A 20,021-nucleotide genomic window follows, 5' to 3' on the forward strand; every position below is an offset into this window, starting at 1 on the left:
ATTGTGCTTTTTTATTTGAGAGAGAGCATGCACATGCACTGTGGGGGCAGTGGGGGGGGAGCAGAGGGAGGGGGAGAGAGAGAATCTTAAGCAGACTCCATGCCTAGCACCAAGTCCAATTTGTGGCTCCAACTCATGACCCTGAGATCATGACCTGAGCTGAAATCAGGAGTCAGATGCTTAATCAACAGGGCCACCCTGGTGCTCTGGAAACAGGGAGCATTTTAAATGACACCACAGAATGCAATCTGTACAATCCAGATCAGAGGAATGATCCAGATTCTTCATTAGATATTTTGCAAGAATAAAACCAGGTGAGAGAGAGAGATTGGGGTGGGGGGCAGGTGAGGGAGGAGGCAGCATGTATGAACATGCTGTGATAGAAACATATAGATTAGAAGAGGCTAAAAAGCATATTAACAAAGTCTCTATGAACACTATTTAGATCTTAATTTGAAAAACAACAATAAAATTTGTGAAAAAAAAATCAAGAAAATTTGAACTCGGGTTTCTTGATAGCACTAAGGAATTACCGTTAATTTTAAACCATAAAATGATTTTATTGTTCTACTTAAAAGATGAATCTTTATCTTACACGTGCACTTTGAAATATTCTGGCTGATATGAAATGTTGTGTGGTATTTACCACAATATATATCTGGGGGTTGAATGGGTAGGGGTAAAGATGAAAAATTTATTATGAAAGTTAGGAAAATTATGAAAGGCCATGAGTTATGGATATATGTTCAAATTTTCAATAATAAATGTTAAAATGTATCTACTTCATTAAAAGTAAATATTGTTGATAAAGATAGTACATGGAATTTTTACCCTAAAGATAATTTCAATCTAGTTTAATACATGACTTATATATGCTAAACCTGATTCATATATGCTAAAATTGACAGCTTAAAAGACAAGGTCCTTTGGCACAAATAAAGCATTGATGTAAGTAGTCAGCATTTTGAGTGCTTCAGATTTCATTGACCATATACTGAACATGACTTTTTACATATCGTGTTTATTTTTCTCTTTATTAGCCTGTTTAATCTCAATTTACACTTCCTCTGAAAAGCCCAAGGAATCCTTTACTGCCTTTAGGATATAACCAGAGAAACTTTACTACACAGCCTCAAGATATAAATTGTAATCATAGATTTGAACTTAACCAAAACAAGAAAGGCTACATTCTTTCACTCACATTCATTCAATAAAAATTCATGGATCCCTAGGGGGTCTGCATATTTGCTAATACAGAAATGCAAACTGGGTTTCATTTTTATTACTTAAATTCTGGTGTAGTTTCCAGAACTATTTTTCAGGGGCAAGTGAAATCTTTCTACTTACAAATAATATTACGGCTTCACTTTTGTACAAAAGCCTATCTAAATTTTTTTCTAACTTAACTTATTGACAGCTTTATTTATACATTATATCTTGTTATATAACTTAGATGTAACAAATTTTTTTAAAAATGTAAGTCAACATATAATATTAATAAACAAAAATATCCCATTAATACCAATTACCTCTTCTGGAGATTACACATTTTTTTGTGACAATGTTTTTAAATTTTGGAGAAAAGTTGCTTTATTCAAATTTTTGAAATTATATATTAGATACCAAACCTCCAAAATTACAAGTTCTAATCAATCTATACTTTTTAAACATTTTGTCATGTCATCATATAATTTTATACTAATATTGTTGCTTGTATTAATGATAAGACGATGATAATCATGTTGGAAAATGTATTATGGACCCATGTATATTAATTCCTTAAAGACAAGCCAGGCTAATGTTACAACGGTTCCATGGGTTACACCTGCTTGTCTCAAGCAATAATTATGATGGAAGATGTTTATAATTTATATGAAACTTACCATGAAAGCAAAATTATTCACTTTTCTTCTAGTAATTTACATGTTTTTTTATGCAGATGGAAACCTCAAGAGTTTTCAAAGAGATATTACTGCTTGCTCAGGAATACAATATTAATGATAGCATTTTTATGTTATTGACATACACTATGAGCTAAGAATTCTAAATAAAAACAGAGAGAGAAATTGGGAAGTCAAATGTTTGTGAATTTGTGCAATTTTACATAGATTTTTGATCCAAGGAATTCTTAAATTAGGCCTAAGTTAAATTGTGGGAAATGTATTAAGTAATATCAAACATTTAGGATGGCTTTAAAATTATTGTTTATTATTTAAAAGAAGTCCCAAATATTCCTGTCAATATATTCTAATATCTGATTTTTTGGCCCAAAAGTTATTCTAAAATAAGCCTTACATGATGGAATCCACTAAGAGTAACTTCTAAAGATCTATCCATTTAAAACTGTTTGTATAATATCCGGGTTTATTACCATGGTTATTGTGGACATAATTGTCCAACATTCATGCACAACTTAATTTGCCGAAACATTGATTCTCAATATGGCTTCTTCTTTGCCGTGCCTTGTTCCTAAGCCATTAATTGGTGTGTGCTCACTTGATGTCATATAATTAGCAAAGAGGAGGCACAATATTAGGTTTGAACAAAGGAGAGAGCTTTGGGGCTAGAATATGGAGGAAGTAGGTTTGAGGCCTGACCATTATTGGACAAGTCACTCAACCTCCCTAAGTTTTCATTTTTCTTTTTTGTGACATAATAATAAAAATACTTAACATTCATAGCTTGTCCACTTATTTATTGGATTTTCATCGAGGTAACATTTATTGATCCTTTATTGTAAACTGCTTATATGTGATACTTGATTTTGGAGACACAATTGTCATTAAATTTTAAAGTTCAAAGAATTTATGTTAGAATAAGCCAGTAAGACAAACAGATCATTATGTCCTGGTGTGATAAGTATGATCCCAAAGGTATGCACAGTTTCTCTAAAACAAAGGAAAGGCAATAGTAAATGTTGTGGAATGGTCAGAGAAAGTCTCCCGAAGGGAGCTGATATTTTTAAGTTTTGAAGGACATCTGAAAGGAGGAGTTGCTAGGTAAAGATGTAGAGAGAAAGTACAGACAAAGCAGAAAGCATGTGAAAAGACATGAAAGCCTTCCTTCAGAGCCCAAGTATTGATTCATAGCCTAGATTCCACTTAGACAGTTACAATTTTTATCAATTCTAAGATACATATTTTTTCACATTTTTACATCATGGAAATGAGGGTGCATTTTGCAGTCAATGCTGTCTTATAATGACTGTCAGTCAGGTGACTATTGTTAGAAAGTTATATAAAAACTTCCACTGATGTCTTCTGTTAAGGTGAAGCAAGAGCCAAGACCAATGCATCTTAGATTTGGTGAGACACAGATAGACAGAAACGATGGAGAAGGAGATGGAGGAGATGGGCAGGGAGAGTGGGAGGGAGAGGGAGAGAGAGAGAAGGAAGAAGGAGAGGAGGTATCTGGTGCCTCACTATGAATTTCTATGAATTCTCTCCTATTTTCCTTTTGTTCCTTCTTACTTGCACTGGTTTACTTTTCAGCTACCATCTACAAATAGCTTCTAACACTTCCTGATGGACTTGAGTATGATTTTCATCTTAAATTACTTATGGAGAAGAATTTGGTGTACCCTCAACAAAGCATAAATCACAAATTGAACCTACAAAATAAATCACAAATTAATTTAAGGTGCAAGTGAAAATTCTGTCCCTTCCAGAATGCTGATTTATAAGTGTATGTGTAATCAACAATTGACACATTTCCTTCTGCTCACTATGCATCAAATCCTAGGTGGTTCTAATCCTGTCAAAAGCAAGGGCTCTGCTTTCCTGAAATACCAACCCCAGAATTTATTCTCATTAAATTTATAGCAGCATAAAGCAGAAGAGACTCTCCTGGTTCTTCCATCAGTTCATAAATTATTGGAAGATGTTTTTAGTGATTAGGGGTCTAATCCACATTTGCTTTTAACTCAGTCTTCTCAAAATTATTGTCTTTTGTCACAGTTGAACTATAAGTACAAACTCACTACACTTTAATATTTCTTTTTCGTATGTTCCATCTGAAAGTGAAATTTTATCCTTCTCAATGCTATCTGTTTCTGAAAATTGACAAAGAACCTTACACATGTTAAGGGTTTAATAAATGACTGTTAAATGTTTAAATATAATAGAAAATTTAATTTTTGAAGACATAAACACACATAAACAGTGTTACTTGATAAAGAACATATCCAAAGTTGAGAGATTCATAAATTCAGATTGAGAATATATTTTCTCATTCATTGCACAAATTAAAACCCATAAACAAATATTAACAATATATATCTAATCAAATCACCTAATATGAAACATATCTAAAGATATCTGAGTCCGACATACAGATAGTAAATAAACAGATATTAAATTTAAAATTCTCACAATTTTATTTTATCTATCTATCTATCTATCATCTATGTGTTTATTAAGAGAGCAAAAAGCAGGGAGGGGCATAGAGAGAGGGAGAATCTCAAGCATGCTCCCTGCCCAGGTAGAGCCCCACATGGGGCTCGATCTCAGGACCCTGAGATTATGACCTGAGGTGAAATCTAGAGTCTGTTGTTTAACCGACTTAGCCACCAGGTGCCCCCAAAACTTTCACAATCTAAATTAATTACAAAATAGGAATGGAATAAGACAAAATACAAAAAATAGCACATGGACCGTTGATTATGTAGATTTGACATTGCTCTCATGAACAATTACCAATAAAACTTGCTTGTATTATTAACATAACATATAATTTTCAAGATAAGGAAGAAAAAAGATAAAGAAAGACCCTGTCAATTAAGATTTATATTGAGGAAATGAAATAATTATGTGTGGAATAATGAAATACATATCTTTGAGGGGTGGGGGCCTACAAGTGGCATTGCATGCCAAGAGAAGTTCCTGTATAATTTCTGCTCAAAAGCAAATACATGAAATGAGGACAGATTAAGGGTGAACTATCGAGATTTGAGGATAAGCTTAAGAGTTTCATATTAAAATCAAATGAGGCAAAAAGTAAAATCTCCAAGACATCCTGTTCTAAGTTGGGTAGCATTTATCCAACACTTCAGGAATATTAGGTTAGAAAGATTAAATATTTATCATTGGGAAAGCAACTAATTTTTGAGCGTTTCTTGAATTTGACTAGTGAATTTACCCACAATTCCTTCTTTAATAATCATTTCCCTCTTCAATTTCATTATCTTTTGCTAATATGAGTGCAATAGATAGTTTTAAAATAATAATATATTCACCTACTCACTATGCTTCTTCTTAAAGTACAAATTTCTTTATAAAGTCTCCAGGTGTCGGTAGACACCCAGCTCTTATTTTGATCTCACTGTCAGAAGGGTTTTAAAACAAACAAAGAAACACAAACAAACTAAAACCCATTTCAGAGTTTTATTTTGTGAGAACATTCATCAGACTCTCCTAACACTTCACAGGGCAAATTCAGGAACTTCAGAGCACAGAGCACTTGAGAACCACCTTTACAGACACGAAAGGGCTTCTAGAAATAACTGCTCTACAACAGCGGCCTGAAGGATTCTGCAGTCTTTCAAAGCTAGCACAGATCGGCTTTAGTGGTCAGCTACAACCTGCCTGGTCAACCATTCAGGATTTACGTAGCTCTCTATTTCTGAAGGGTTTCTTCTGGCCGAAGCCCCCTGCATGATCAGAGGAGTCCTTGGGCCCCAAGAGTTGCAGCTACTGTGGCCCCAGGCTCCTCCTCTCAAGTGTGCTCAATCAAGCTCTGAGCCCTGGGGTGTTCTGCATTCTGCAAGAATACAGCTGGGGGTATAGGGAATAGAATTTTAAACAGCAAAATAAAAGCAAACACACAAATCCTTCCACTCAGGTTTGAAGAAAGAGCAAGAGATAGATAAAACAGCCTTGGGGACTTTGTCTAAACATGCCTTCTGAATAGGGCCCTAACATATGACCTTGGTATATTAGAGCAACATAAATATTTATAACATCTAAACTTCCAGAACTCAGTACAATCTGAGTCATTAGATTTTCTCTCAGCAAAAAGCATCTGTTAACTAATATTTGGATATATTAATAATTGCTATTTGAAATGACGGGCAGATATAGCAAGCAGATCACAATCTTCATGTGAAAGTCAACAAGTAACCTAGCTACTGGGAGATATTAATATTAGCACAATAAAGTTGCTACCTATTAAATTTAAATTATTACTAAGTTAATTATTATTAAATATTAAACTCCCATCAAAGAAATTACCAATTATTGAGAACACGTGAACCGTGTATTTGCATACATGTGGCAAGTGTCTTTTAAAATTGGCAGCAATTTTTTTAATTACTGTTTTCAGGATGACATTCATGGTGAGTGCATTTTATGTTGTTCTGATATTTGAAAATTGAATACACCACGTATAGTATATACATTTATCATTTTCACTCTCTGCTAGAATGCGTGTGTGCGTGTGTGTGTGTGTGTAAACTAAGCCACGCATCTCCACAGCTATGTTATTACACAGTTTGCTGTCATATCAAAAATAGTATCTATCAGTGAAATGCACCAAAATCAATCTTTGTGGAATCAAACAAAATACCTATGGTCAAAATATTTTCTTCAAGAAGGAACAAGTTATTTCCTTATATGTGACTTTCAAGATCATAATCTTGGGTTACAAAATTGCACCTTAACAAAAGTACTTCTTTAATAGGGGCATTTAGAAAAAAAAAACATATTAAATAATAGACTTCAAAGTTAGTAAGGTTTGCTTCAAATAAAATTCAGGGATGATAGAAATCATTCAAAATATACAAGCAAAAAGTATGTATATTAATATGTATATTTAAAGTAGCAATTAAACCATCATATTCCTGATATATATTTGCATAATACCATCAAAAATTAATAGATAATACAGCAGAGCACTAATATGAATTAATGGTATGCATATATAATGTTCTAAAAGCATGATAAACTAATTTACACTAGAGTTTAATATTCCTAGTAGCTTAAATTGACAGTCCCGTATTTGTTTATAAAAGCAACTTTTACTTTCTTGTCTGTATAACTACAGACTTATTTTAAATATATCCAAATTATTTATTCGTCATGAAGACAGTTACAAAAATTGCTTTATAATTTCTTTAGGGTAGTAAATATGTTTCATATACAAACCTGACTTAATTTTCCTTACAATTTTACTAGAATTTTTCATCATTTATGTTGTAAATTCTAGATGAGGGGGAAAAAAAAAACAACCTGTAGTTTCTCCTCTATTCTATCCTCCAGATCTTTTGGAACAATGTACACGCATGAGTTTTACAAAACTCAACACTAGGAAGTTCTGTCTAGCAATGATTCCCATTTTCTTATTCCAGTAGCCAAAAAGAGCTGGTGAAATCTGCAAGTCAGCTACCACTTAATCTATGGCAAGCTCCGGGTGCTGTAAATCCGTAACTAATCAGGATCAGCTGAGAATGAACGCAAGGTGTCTTGACCAACCTCTATTCTGGGGGGAAAAACTCTACTGCTGTCCCGTATGGCCTTCTCCAACTCTTTGCTTTATAGAGTAGACACTTTATAGAGTAGACTCGGAGCCTTTAACAACTAATAATATGACACAAACCAGCTAATACTTACTCAGTGCTTATAGTATGCTAAACATTGTGTATGAACTAACTCATTTAATCCTCACAACAAGTGTAGGTATTAGCTGATATGAATAAATTAACCAGTATTTTAGGCAGTCACTAAAAGGCAGACGTGGAACCAGAATCCTAGGCAATGTCTATTCAATTCCCTGTTTCTAGTCCCTGCGTTATCTGTGAAAAAGACCATCACACAGTAAAAGGCATCAATGCAATCCAAAAGGACCCATACCTCTGCGCTCTAAAATATTAAGTGAATGTATTTTTTAAAAGAATTCAACCCATTTTTTCCTAAACAATGATTTGAAAGGAATAAAAGAAAATACACTTCAGATTTTTGTTCGGGTTCCTTATACAAAGTACCTCTCTGAATGATGTTTGGGGAAATATTCTGCATTTTAATTATGTCTTCCATTAGAATGCTATCAAGTTCACAAAAACCTCCAAAATATAACGTCCTGGTAGTACGTTAGTCGGTATTAGAAATATACAGTATGAGTCCCCTGATAGGAATAAGTACCCAGAGCACACTCCGACAGACATACATTAACGGGCTTGTAACCAGAGTTGTGGGACACCTTCATCACAGGCCAACTTTATTGATCCCCATAAAGTTAACGCATCTTTTGGCTTCGTTTTTCTGCCAGTGAACACACTTGGTAAGAATACAACATAATAGCTTACCTATTGGTCCCATTGTATACTGAAGTTCTTCAAGCTTTTTTGACGAAAATACATTCAGTAGATGTGGATGAAGGTCTCACGCAAATGAGTTGAAATGCTGCCCTAGTAGCGTGAAATCTGTGGTTGTTGGTGTTTAGTGTTTATTTTGGGCTTTCCAGAATAAGTTAATCATCAAATTAACTCATGCTTCTGTTCCTTCTGATGGACACTAAGGAGTCAGAAAACTGGGAGACCTGTCTAATTCTCCAATAACCAGAGGTGCACTTTGGTTAAAACATTTACACTGTCTGGGTCCTTTAAATAAGGATGTAGTACCCCGAGTTTTCCTGCCACTTTAAAATTTAATGTGATTCGCTTTTCATTTTTCTTCATTATTTCTCATTCCCACAACTCTAAAAACATACTCAAAAACTGACATAAAAAAGCTTCTAATTGTTTTTGCTTTATTTTTGTTTTAAAAAGTTTATTTATTTATTTGAGAGAGGGAGTACGAGCAGGGGGAGGAGTAGAAGGAGAGAAAGAAGCAGACTCCTTGCTGAGCAGGGAGCCCTGACTTCGGGTTTGACCCCAGGGCCCTGAGATCATGACTTGAGCTGAAGGCAGACACTTAACTGACTGAACCACCCAGGCGCCCCTGTTTCTGCTCTTAGATGTGCTTTTAAAAATGTTCCTTGAAGTACATCTTCAATAATTCACTAGATTTCAGGAACCAGATCTTTATATTTTTAGGGACTATTGATCTTCTAAGTGACTCAACAGTTATAAAACTGATACACTTTCAAGTGGGTTTCTCCATTCAATTGTAAAGTTGAATAGTTAGCCAAAGATGAGCTAGTCCTCTTGCCTCCATTTGGACCTCACCTAACCCTTCCAGAAACAGATTTATAACTTTTTCAGAATTTTTCAGGTATTTTCAAAAAGTTTTGTATTAAGCTTTAAAAAAAAAAAAAGTAATCCAATTCTGCATGACTTGTTATCCACCATATGGCCATGGAGCATATATGGCTAACATTTTCAGCATAGTAACCATTTGTCCTGAAACACCTGATAATAAATTGGGATAGATCATTCCAAATTGAAAACCTTACTTGCAGATGTAGCTTGCTTTTCTACTACCCTGCTCAACTGTATCACACATTTCTGGAAAAAAATTCAGTTTATGCATTTTGTTAAGCATGAATGGAAACACAATACACCTGTTTGTGCATGCATTTCTGTAGCGATGCACGCTCGCACACACTCACTCACAGTCAGTGCAGCCTTGCAGACTTTGTGCTGCAGTCTCTGTGATCCTGGATCTTACGCACCCGCTGCTAGCAGGTGTCTGCAGGTGTTTGCCTACAAGAAGTTCATTGACGGTTTATTGTAGCGAGAGTACTTTCTCTGGTAGTGAAAAATAGCCGCAAAAGCACTGCAGGCTAAGGAATGTAGGACAATGATGCTTCGTGTACTGTGAATGCATAATTATTCATTATCAGTCAGGCAAAGATTAATCATTCTTCTGTGATATTTTTCCCATGGAAGAACTAGTTATCAAATTCTAGTTTCCACAGATATTGTCAGTGTATTGGAAGGACTGCAGCTGTACTATGAGTCTCATGGACATTTAACTTCTGACAGCTGTGAATGCTTCTTTGTGAATGCAGACATTGCTCTTTGACTCAGAGTTTCTGGAAGAACTCCAAGATGCATTTTCAAGTGTTGCTGCAGACTCTCCGGGTGCATATTAGGAGAAGGTGGTCAGAAACGTCATGAATCACTCACGTGGACAGATACTTGTATTTTTTTCTACATATGTTTATTTCAGCACAGTTATAAATAGATGAAGTAATAGTCAATGATGAATCTAATATTTATAAACTTCCAATATTCGAAGATTCGTAATTATGTCAAATCATTCCATGTCCAGTTTTACTTACATTGAGGAAATACTGACATACCCAAAAACTCAAACATTTTCTTTGAGTTTTATGGAGATACTCATGTGGCATTCATAAAAATAGACATGGATGACCAATAAGATTAAGGTCAGACGTTGAAAAATAATAAAATAAAATGTAGCAAATGTTAATCACTTGTGATTAATATTTTCATGAACTTAAGTGGTTTACCAATTATTCGGAAATTTAATTTAGTAGTGATATTATCTCATTGTATGTATTCTTTGGAAAAATTTAGAAAATTGTGTTATGCCATCTTCAATTTTAAATTATCTATATAACAAATTCATATGGCAAATGGGTTTGTATCCTTAAACTTATGCATGAAAGGGTTGAAATGATTACTCCTCAAGGGAACCATTTTAGTATTTTTTACTATTGGTTTTTTAAAGATTTATTTATTTATTTTAGAGAAAGAGAGAGAGATAGTGGGGGGGGCAGAGGGAAAGAATCTCAAGCAGATACCCCACTGAGCACAGAGCCTGACAAGGGCTTGATCTCAGGATCCCAAGATCTTGACCTGAGCCTAAATCAAGAATGGGATGCTTAACCGACTGAGCTACCCAGGTACGCCTACTATTGATTTTTTTAGGAGGTATATAATGCTTGTTTTGACTCCTGGTTTACTAATATAAAATAATAATTATTCAAAAACTCAGAAAAACCCACTACTCGGGACATTTTCTATTTTAGAAAAAAAGTATACTATATGTATTCAAAAATATTGTTTTATGACCCTTCTGTATTCAAGTTACTGTGACAGTAATTCCTGGTAGTTAATAATGTCTTTGATATTTTTAAGGTACATCAATATAGAGACAGTTCATTTATAAATCTATTTAGTGATCAGTTTAATATATATTTTATCATTATAATTTTTACAAAAGTAGTATTATATATTGACGATTTAAATGTATTTCTACTGTTGACTTTCTCAGAAAACATTTGACATTACAGAAATGATGAAACACTTAGGAAGTATCTCTACTAAAGCTAATTACTAGGTATTGATACACATTATTTTCACTTTTCCTTTAAATTAAGGTAAAGTCCAAAAATGTGTACCTAAATTAGCAAAGTTAAGTTTTTTTAAAAAAAGGGATACTGAGAGTCCCTATAATTCATATCATAGTATGTTTCTGCTGTGTACTGTCTGTATGAAGTAAGGGAATACCACCAACTACCATGAAACAACATGAAGTTGTTGTAATAACTATACGAAAGAATGGGACCATCTCATAAAATAGTTAGCAAATAGCGAATGACTGTATGTATGTTGCAGGCATGTATACATTTTAGTTGATTTATTCTGAATTATAAATGATGTATGGATTGCTTGTTGATCCTTGTGTTAACCGTGGCTAGTAAATAAAATTACAAATTGAAAAACCTTGTCAAATAGATTCCTATTCTTTGGGACAAGTCAATTTAAGCTTCCCTTTCTCTAATTAATGGATTACTTCTAAATGCTACTGTAAGAATACTATAATGAAAAACTTTTAAATATAAAAATACCTACAAATAAATTTCAATATTTACATACGAGCAAGAGACAGTACTGTCATTGATCAAAGTCTGTCTTCATAGCAGTCACTACCCATATAATATTGCAATTAAGGCACAGATTGATTGTACAATGAATCGTGCCTCTTACACTGCTGATTCAAATCCAAATTGGTTATTTGTTCATTGGAATATGTAACAATCTATTAAAATTACAGCACACATTGTAATATGTCACATCACAATAACGACGAATCTAGTGTCACTACAAAAGCATCATTAGATTGACAGAATGTTTGGGATCACAGAATAAAAACGCATCGTGTACTATTAAACAAAAATTAGCCACCACAGATCTATTTATCACAAAAGGTACCCCATTCACAAGTTAGCGTGCTATTGTTAATATTTATTTAATGAAAATAACTTTACATTACAGGATAAAGTGAATAATTTAAAGTCTGAAATTTGAGTAATAATTATATTTTTCTTCCTCGGACATTTTAACATCTACCATTTGATTAACCAGTGTGTTTATTATAAGGCCCATTGGAGAGATGCACAGTAATTTTTTCATATATTAAATATGTGATCTACCCAGAGGTTGTCTTCCTAAGTTCTGCAAAGCCAGAGTCAAGAATGGAGTCGAGATCTCTGAGAGCCACTGCAGTGCTCTCAGTCAGGTGGCTTCCTCAAAATTTTGGACTTAAGCTCTTAAGCAATTTATGCTTCTTTTGAAGCTATATTGATTTTGGCCACAAAAGAGGTATAATAATGGAAATATAGGTCAATTTTATTATTAATATTTTAGATAAATTGAAAAAAAACAAAATTTAATCTCAAAAATTGCAGTAATTCGTAGCTGGGGCTTTTAACCAAGCTATTACATCTCTGTTTCAAATATAGACATATGACTTTATTTAAACTGAGATTTATACAGATCTTCATGGAAATTAGAGGCCATGTTTGCATTCTATAAATTCATTAATTACAGTTTCTTGTCCAAATTCTGCCCACTCTACATGTATGAAACACCACTGAACTTCAAAATAGAGCTTTTGTATTCAAATGGTGGACTGTAAGACTTCAAGTGCAGTTTTATTACTGACTGACAGACTTCTCTGCACAAAAGGCCTATTCTAGATAGTTCCTTGAAGCAAAATACCCATTTAGGACTTTCTTTCCCAGTTCTACTAACATCGTGCTGTGTGATCTGAAGAAAGACACCTTAGAGAGTGCTTCATCATACATAAAAAGGCACTTACCTTCTAATAAAATTCTATTGATATAAAATAATCTACCTTGCCTTCTTTATAGTGGTATAATAAGGATGTAATAAGGAATTTTGAAATGCCTGTAAAATGCCTTGAAATCTTTAAAGGAATGGCAGAGGTCTTCGACTGAATGCAATTTAAAAGAATTGAATAGAGACCCTCAACAGAATGCAAATTAGACCCCTTGCCAAATGTGAATCATAATTGTCCTTATTTATTGAGGGTGTCATAATCACTATCATTACTTATGAGTGCAGCTGTTCATACGGATTGACTTTCAAGGTATCCCAGAAATTGCCTAAGACATACACAGTTTCAGCCTTCCAGGAATTCACACTCTAGATCCGCATTGCCTAATATGGAGCCACTATCCACATGTGGCTATTTACATTTAATAAGTTAAAATTTTAAAAATTAAAATGGTATATCCTGTGTTACACCAGCCATGTTTCAGTTCCTCAATAGTCATATGTGGCTACTGGCTATCATATTGGACAATGCAGATAGAGGTTACTTTTCATCATCACGGAAAGTTCTATTGGAGAACATTCGTATAGAGGCTTGGCAAATATATGCTACAAGAAATACTATTCAAGTACACAATTTATGCAATAGTATTTCTATATATTATATTCTATTCATTTTGATTGGAGAATGCAGGTATTTGTCAGAAAGTCAAAATGTCCCTGAAATCCTCCAACTACACGGATATGAGTTCATGAATTATTTTATCTCAAACATAATATGGTTTAAGACAAAATATTTCCCAGATAAATATTTGTTGAGTGAAAAAATTCCAAAATGGACATGCATTTCTTGTGTATACAAAGGGTTTTTTGGAGCTCATTTTTCTACTCTTGGAGGGGGGTAGCAAACTCCAATTCTTTGCTCCACAAGGAATGATAATCTACTCCAGAAGAAAACAGCAACTTTGTGCTAGGCAAGTGCTAGATAATGGAAGAGAGTGTTCAGATAAGCAAGTCTTCAATGTTGGTTAGAGTGGACAGAAAAGATTTTTTTGGTGAAGAAAGGATTTATGGTGAATTCTCTAGAACAATAGCTGAAAGGAAAGGGAAGAGCCAGTTAGATGAATGGGCAGTACAAACCAAAGTTTTGGAGTTGGGAGGAGCCGATTTATTTTGAGGGGATAGAGAGATTATGCGAGTGTCCTCTTGAATGAAAGATCCCAGTTGACAAAAGCTGAATAAAGTATCATCAGTTTAGACATTCTCATGTAAGCAATGGGCCTTCTGAAGCTTTTGTGATGAAACTGTGTTTTAGGATGGTTAATTATTTTTCTTCGAAAACTCAGAAAGGCTACAGAAAATATACACATAGGTAATGCCTGTTTGGACTTGTTTCCTAAAAATGATCAGAGAGATGTGAGAACCATGAACCAATAAACCTTAAGAGACAAACCCCAGCTCTAACAGAAAGATACATAGAAAAGCCAATCCAGCTATATAATAAAACTGCCTCTTTTCCCGTGGAATGTGCATATTTCAATGTGCGTATAAGCCAGATGGCAGCAGCCTTTGTTCTAACAGGGCCTGATGATAGTTTGTATACTTAAAATATGCCACAATTACGCACTCACTCATCTTCCTGCCGATAGCAGTAAGATCTGCTGCTGACAATTTCAAGTGTAATCACTTATCTTCTCTAGAGAACCATTTTGATCTTTCCCTTCACCCACCACAGCATCAAATAAAAGTAATGTTGCCAGTACACAGCATGGTTCTGCATAGTGAAGGAAATGGAAACTAGCCGCTATTAATTATTATTCTAGTAGTTAGTACTGGCAGCTGGAATTGAATGTCACATGTTAGAGCTATGAAGAGAAGCCATGTCAACTAATTAATTTACAGTCCTATATTTAGAAACATAGTGTCTTCCTGGATAGCAATGTGTCCTACAAAAATAGTTCTGAGAACTATGGCACAGAGATTAACTTGGTAAAGTCATCTTGCACTCTTCATCCCCCCTCATATCATTCTTCCCAATACAGATTTCCCTTGACTTATGACAAGGTCAAGTCCCAATAAGCCCATTTAAGGTCAAAATGCATTTAATACACCTACCCTACCTAACATCATGGCTTAGCCCAGCCCACCTTACACAGGCTCACAACACTTGAATAACCTACAGCTGGGCAAAATCGTCCAACACAAAGCCCATTTCATAAAAAATGTTGAAGAGCACATATAATTTATTGAAGGCTATACTGAAAGTGAAAACCAATGGCTCTATGGGTACAGAATGATTGTTAAGTGTGTGGGTTGTTTATGCCCATGATCACATGGCTGACTGGGAGCCAAGGCTTGCTTCTCCATGGCTCAGCATCGCAAAAGGGAACCGTACCACGTTTTACTGGCCCAGGAAAGGATCAAACTCAAAATTCCAAGTACTTTCTATGAAATGTGTATTGCTTTCACACCATCGTATCGTTGAGAATCCTAAGACAACCCATTGTGTGTCAGGGACCATCTATAATATCCTTATTTTTCAAGTACATGTATTTTTTAAAATTTTTTAATGGAAATGTGCATGTAAATTGAAATTTTCAAATAATAAAAAATAGAATGTAGCGTGAAAAACTCTTCATTATACTCAAGACTCCCCAGTCTTCTCCCAAAAGGCAAACACCATTACTGAATTTGTGTATCCTTCCAGAAAGATTCTCTCCTCCCTCCCCCCAACAATATATATAGGTGATGCTATACACACTATTAATAATGACAGAACCATATGCTTATACACACTGCTATTAAAGGCAGACGAGTACTGCAAGTGTGTGTTACAATGAATGTTTTCTTACATATTGTTTTGTGCATTTTATTTTGGTACATCTGAAGGCTACTTTCTGAAAAGATAACTGTTAAAAAAATGCATCTTAAATTTTGGAAGATATTTCCAATTGGTCCTTCAAAGAGAGTGTTTTAATACATAATTGGTCAAAAGATAATCAGAGTATATTTATAAGGAACTGTATGGGGCAAGGAAGGAAACGTCTATTTTATACACATATTTCTCTTATGCCACTGACAGTGAATTTCTAAGACTATATATAACAAATTAAGTCTATAAGTAAATAAATAATCTTGGTGAAATTAATCAGTTTAGCTAACCATTTCGGGTTTGATAAATATCACTCTATGATAATTTTGATTATTGTAATTCCAAATATACCAAACTGATAAAAAATATGCTATCCTACAGTTATTTAGCTTATCAATTAAGTAGGAAAATGATCATAAATGATGACTCATGTTTTCCCCACTTCTGCTTTTAGGGATATGTGGTATATATAATTTAAATTTCAAAGACCTTGAAAATATAATTTATATCTGAAAAATGTGTTGTTTACCAAACAGGGCTGTATAGACTTCTTAGCTAACACTACCATGAAAGTAATCTATTAGAGCTAATTTTGGAGGAGTCTGGAATCCAGCATCACATTTTATAATCTTAACTGACCAGTTAGGCTAACAAAAAGAAATGCAAGATCCTCTTGCTTTAGATTTCAATAATGTTAATTAGTATTTACAAAATGTCATTATTATTACCAAAAAATAATCTCTTTTACATTATTTTGTAACGGACTATAATTCTTGACTAGGCATTTTAATATTCTAAAGCAACCATACAACAATACACAAATGTAATATGATGAGATATTTTAAGAAATGCACTTAATATAAGAATTTTTCCAAAGAGTCCATAAAACACTAAAATGACAATTCCAGGTAATAATAAGTATGAATTCGCACAAATATATGGTCAATTTCAAGTGATAAGTATGCTGATTGTGGTTTGAATTTAAATTTTAATAAGGAGGTATCAGATTATGTCCATAATTCCCACTAATTATCACCAAATATATTACCATATATGAAATGTATTTATGATGATAGTAGATCATGAGCTAATTATAATATGCATAAATATATTCGCAAGCATTTAGACAAAGATTCTTAACTTTTCACATCCAACTAACTCAAACAAATGTTTAATTTAGTATAATGTCCTTAATTCTGAACAGAACTATTTGCTCAATCATTTCATTTTCTAGTTTCCGAAGTGTTTATGTAATCCTGTGCATTCATTTGAGTATTCTGTGAAAGCAAGTATATATACCATATGACTTTGTTTTTTAGTATGGACTAAAACATAGATATGTTTGTTCCTGTAGCTAGAAGTCTTGGCTCAGATTTGATTACTGTTACATGATTCGTTTATTTCTCTTCTAGGCCATAGTCAATATTCAAAACAAATAGGAGTCGAAACACTAACAAATGAGGATTTTCCTTATTTCTATGATGCTTTTCCTCAGAGTTCTTCTGTTCGGTCTCTGCATGTCACAGTGTTTTCTCAAAATTCACTGTCCTGCCGAGCGGCTTATAGAGACACCTAGCGGTGAACTGTTAATGGTGGCTTCTCGGGCTATCCTTAATATCAAGTTGATGGTACAGAGTTGTCATCACTTACTCATTTGAACCACAAGAAATAAACTGGAATATTTTTATGTCAGTGTTTCTAACAAAACTAGGCTCTAGAATAATTGCAAACATGTTTAATACTTTTTAGCTTGACAAAATTTGTTTTTAATTAGGATAACAAATATTTAAAATAATACAAAATCAAAAACTAAACCGAATTTTGATACTAAATACAATTGTGAAAATTTAAGAAAGCAATGATAGAATGAACTAAAATTTAGCTATTATACAGCTATTTTGAAAAGTCCAGTAATTGATTAATCCATTTCATACTCTACTATGGAATTTGTCCACATTGAAAACTATGTCTGTGATAGAATGCCCAAAGTTTCCAACTGTAAATAATATGCAATTTTTAAGTTATGACACTTTAACACATCCATTTAAAAATATAAAAGCAATATTATACTTTAAAATAAAATTTATAAAATACTCGTATCACGTTAGAAGACGATGACTAAATAAAATATACAGTAACAAGACTTTTGTGGGTGAAGTTTAAGTTGTCTGTTTATATAAGGTAACTGCAGCAAGTGGCTATCATTCCTGGGGCCAAATATTTCTAAATTTACAGGAAGTTCTTTTATAAGGTTTTACTGTCATTATCCTATATTACAGATTACTTCTTTTCTCCTTCTCTTGTACATGCCCTGAATTTAAACAAAATAAATTGTTTTCAAAGTATGTATGGATTTACTGAAAAACATTTGCAAAACAGAGTGAGAAGAAATTTCAAGAAATGTTGCAAAACCTCAAGAGACTACATTATAAACCATCTCTAGAGAACTTCTAATTTCAACACAGAGAGAGGATGTGGGAAGATATGTTCGTGTACATGTCAGAATCTTTATAATCCTATATTTAATCAAGATATTATAACCACAATAGTATACCAAATATTACCAAGGAGACAATATCGATTACGTTTAATTATTCCAAAAAATAAGTAATTCATAATTAATCCTAAAATAAAATAGATAAAAATATTTAAGTGGTAAAACTACCCAGTTATCATAGAACAAGTACATGTGCACTCAGCCTCCATTGGGCCACTTACTATGATCAACTTTTTTTCTATACCTGGGAAGGACTGCAGGTCTAATATTACAAACACTAGAAATATGCCTACCAATGTAAAGACCCCCCTCTGGGGAGGGAGGTGCCTGGTTTCATGGAAAGAGACAGGAATACTTACTGTAGAGATGACGCTAGTAGAGTTTAGCAGGTGACTCTTCAAGAAACTCGCTTTCTACCGATACTGCATTTATTTAGGGGTTTCCAGCTTTTTAGTACACACCAAATGTATTCACAAACATTCTCTCTGAAAGTCGTTCACAGTCCCTTGCATCGCTCAGGCATACCTATAAAACGCAATTCTTTAAAAAAAAAAAAAAATCTTAGCGCCCTTGTTTGCAGCTATGATGAACCACTCCCTCTTCCAGGGTCCTTTAGAGTAAGTACACAAGACAGAAGCAGGGGCTGTATTATTCTAAATGGCAGGAGGAAGGCAGGCGATCAGCACAGGGCTGGAAACGTCTGTCCCTGACCACCAACAAGCTTGGCACTGTCGGGGTTATTTCCACTCCTCCCTTTTTCAATCCAAGGATTGCACAGTCCCACGCTTGTGTTACGCACATGGTCCAAGACTCCTCTGTCTCCCACGAATGTGACATCCAAGGGGTGCTCCGATTGCACCGCCCGAATCCAGGGACGCCTTCGCCCTCGCCTGCCATCTATCGGCCACTGAGAGCCGGCTTCGCCCCGGGCCCATCATGTCTGCTGCAGCTTGGCTCGCACCAGCGGCGCGACAATAAACAAGTGCACTGGACGGGGCCCTGTGCCCGAGCTGGAGCAGATGTCTCAGAGACCCCTGTGATGCTTACCGTGTTGCCACATCTTCAGCGCCCAGGAGGGAAGACGCGATTTTCTCTGAGTATTTTAGAGCCGCCAGGCTGCTGGGACACGCCACAGGCGTAGAACAACGCTGCTCCTGTCCCCCCAGGCCCCCTAAAGGATGTCGGAGATAGAGAGTTCCAAATAATGACGATCGTGCGCCGCATCTGGGGAAGGGATGAGAAAAAACCCTGCAAACACTGGGAGCGATGAAACCGCCAAGAGGATGCGGGAACCGTACAAATACTAATTAGGGGCCGCGGCGGCGGCGGACTCGGCGAGGGGACAGCGGCGGCGGGATCCCAGCGCGGTGGTCGCCGCTGCGCGGGGGGTGGAGGACGGCGCAGGAGCCGCAGCCGCCGCGGGAGTAGCCGAGGGGCCGGTGCCACCTTTGCTCGCCCCCTCACTACCATGTACAGTGTGCGCTGCAAGAAGAAGGCGGGCGATGCATGCACACCCCCGCGCCCCGCTCCCTCTGGCTAGTCCCCGGGCGTGCGCCACTGACCAGGGGGGAATGTGGTGAAGACGGCGAGGAGCAAAGCCGAGGGGGGGAGGGGAGGGGCGGCCAGCGCGAACCCAGGCCGGAGGGTGAGTGGAGCCGGAGGCTGCTGGAGGG

The sequence above is a fragment of the Ursus maritimus genome, unplaced genomic scaffold (genome assembly GCF_017311325.1).
Source record: "Ursus maritimus isolate PB19 unplaced genomic scaffold, ASM1731132v1 scaffold_10, whole genome shotgun sequence".
Taxonomy (NCBI): Eukaryota; Metazoa; Chordata; class Mammalia; order Carnivora; family Ursidae; genus Ursus; species Ursus maritimus.